Here is a 3,050-nt window from a genome sequence, read left to right as displayed (position 1 = left end):
TTTTATAATATAAAGAAAAAAATATCATTTAATACTAATTCTTTTTTTTCTAACCAAACAAAGAAAATTATTTTTTTTCTTTCCTTTCTTCTTATTTTCTCTTTATTTACTACAAGAAGCACCGTTAAAATCAACGGTAAAGCTGTCGATAATATTAAAAATCGACGGCGAAATCGACGGCGAAAGTGGTCACTTATAAGCGTGTCGATTTTTCAAAAATTCAATAAAATCGACTGCTTGGAAAGTTGTCGATAAAATTTCAATAAAATCAACACACTGAGTGTCAATAATATGAATTTTGGATTTTTATATATTTAATAAGAGCGACACCCTGCCTATCGATAATATTATCAAAAAGTGACGTTTAATTCATCGATATGTGATTTATTAAAATCAACAGCCTGTCCGTCGATATAATTATTAAATATCAACAAGAATGGCGTCGACTTTTTGTTTTCTTTTGTCTATATTAAATTAAAAAGGGATAACATTTCCGTCGATTTTTAGGAGTAACTAAAAATGCAATAACAATGCTGATATCTAATTAATAATTATACAGGGCAATTGCTTATACATAATATATAGAAACAGAAGCTACATTCCACTACACAATAAATTATCTAGCTTCTTAAGAAGCATATTTTAAAACACTCAAAACAAGGACTAATGTAACCATGTATCCAAGCACAGATAACTTATTCATAAGTCTATTTATCAAAATATATACTACCATATGAGTCGTTATATGGATCAATTATCGATTGACGCCATGAACTTTTAGTAATAACTTTTAACTCAAACATGAAAACTCTAAAATGCCAACATCATCTCCACGCCCTTGATTTTGATCCATTGATGTTAGTTCTTGATGTGAGGAAAACTGGACATAAACATTCCTCCCCCTAGAGTAAAACAAAAGAACCAGATTGTTTAGGAACTCACACAATCAATAGAAAAGAAAAAGTACCTAACATACCATGATACCAAATTATCAAAACAATAGTTAAGGTAACGACAAATTAAAGACAGGAGGAATAACAAGCTAAGTCTGTGCATACCTTATGGTTGGCTGAACATTTGCATAAAATTGTAAAGCATTAATGGCTGAAGCAACATCTTGCATTTGGACAAGAGTCTGAAATAAGTAGCAGATAAACAAAAAAAAAAAGATAAAATAAAGCACCCTTAAATTTCTGAAGGAAAACCAAAAGTCTCATTTTGAGGCATGAATTTAAAAAGGAAAGCTGATTTTTTGCACGCAACATCACAAGCTTTGTTATGAGATCCCAGCGATACTCTTTTAGCATATAGGGTATTTCTTTCACAAAAAAATTTATCCATAAAAATTATCACAAAAGGAAAATTAACCAAAACCTTATCTGAGCACTTGAATATGGGATTTGATACATCTAACCAACTCCATTCACTATTACCAGTTTCTTTCTCCTTCTCAACAACGGTTCCATACTTAAGCTGTGGAATATCTACAGGACTGCTAGAAATTGCATATAGTTGAACAAGTTAGAAAAAGGTGTAACATATCACTTCATTCCTGAAGGGCAGGTCCAAAACAAGATTGCGCTTAATGTTTCCAGCAAGAATATTTTTTCCATCCAAGCTAAGGAGACTCTAGGAGAAATTTGAGTCGGCAAGGGTGATGCGTTATATCTCTCCACTATATTTGATGAAAATGTACGGTGTTAATCATATTCATTCACTTAAAGGATAGCATAAACTATACAAAGTAAATTCATACTGTTTTGATTACCTCAATACATTGACAGAAATTAAGACTTGATTGCTGTGCCAGATAGATTGTATAATCATGGTGTAGCCATCGGAAAGCCATGGATTTCTAAGCATACTAAAATAGTAAAGCCCAGGGAAGTAGCCATCATCAGGAGACATCACAACTGGAATCTTTGAAATTAATAACCAAAATAAATAGATAAGTTTTTATTTCCCAAATGACAGCCAAAAAGCTAATGCTCATTCTTAATACAAGCAAAAATCATAAAGCTCAACAACAATCCTTGCATGTTAAATAAGCATAACAGGAATCTTACCACATCATAAAATTTTTCAAATTTGTACTGCTTCATGTCAGTACGCCAATCAAGTCTATGAAGTTAATTTGTAGTAGAGTGGGCTCCAAAGTCAACTGAACTTCTTGCCGATAAAAATACCAGAAACTTGCCATCTGGGCTGGTAGAACATTTTTAACATAGAGGAATCATAAGCATAGCAATCAAATTCACATACTCATTTCTAGTAATCCACTGTTTTAGTTTTAGATGAACCCGTTACAAGCGACTGGCCCCCGTAAATTATACAAAGTCATTATCAAGTACAAATGCAGTGACATGAAGAGACATACATATCAGAGTACATGACTTCTTAATGAAGGAGATAGAAAAAAGTTCTTTCTTTTTTAGGATAAAAGCCGAAAAGAAACTTTAGCAATTTCAAATGACATTACTAACATGGCATTAAGAACTGAAAACAACAGTTTACATGTTTAGTGTTAGGGAATCAGGACTCTAACATAGCAAGGCGTGTTTCTAGCAGTAGGAGCTTATTTGTAGCAAAGAGAAAAGACTTAAATGAGGATATAAATATTGTATTGTTTACCAACTCAGTTTGATTTGTTTCCAAATGAAGACAAGGGGGTTTACTAATGAAGAGAGTTCATGACTTCATGGAGCTTCAAGGTCTAGGCAACAACAATAATTCATCTTAACAATTGACCTGCCCTTGAAAATTTTCTAACACTTATGTTTATGACACAGGCAAATGTAAACATTCAAACAAAGGTCACAGCAAGGATTAAGTTCTGCGAAATGCCAATACAATTATAACAAATCATCGAAGAATAAGGACAGTGAACTATTCATTCTTATCATAATCAATGGGCCAAAAACATTCAGAACAAGAAGAAATGAACATCACTACAACATAAAGGCAGACACATAATCACAGTCTGCAGAACACACACAACAAATCTTTGTAATCCTAAAAATGAAGAAAAAAATTAATGAAGAATGAAACTG

The 3,050-nt window shown here is 32.4% G+C and overlaps 1 long non-coding RNA gene across 1 annotated transcript; it reads right to left on the bottom strand.

Annotated features, from left to right (window-relative positions):
- On the bottom strand, positions 1,610-3,039 carry LOC110270731. The gene is made up of 3 exons (XR_002360370.1): positions 2,095-3,039; positions 1,769-1,855; positions 1,610-1,675 (listed from the first exon to the last, which is right to left on the bottom strand). It is a non-coding gene; the product is annotated as an uncharacterized LOC110270731 (long non-coding RNA).

This window comes from Arachis ipaensis, chromosome B04, assembly GCF_000816755.2.
Source record: "Arachis ipaensis cultivar K30076 chromosome B04, Araip1.1, whole genome shotgun sequence".
Taxonomy (NCBI): Eukaryota; Viridiplantae; Streptophyta; class Magnoliopsida; order Fabales; family Fabaceae; genus Arachis; species Arachis ipaensis.
Note: the sequence above shows the minus strand (reverse complement) of the source record. Positions and strands in the feature narration are given on the sequence as shown.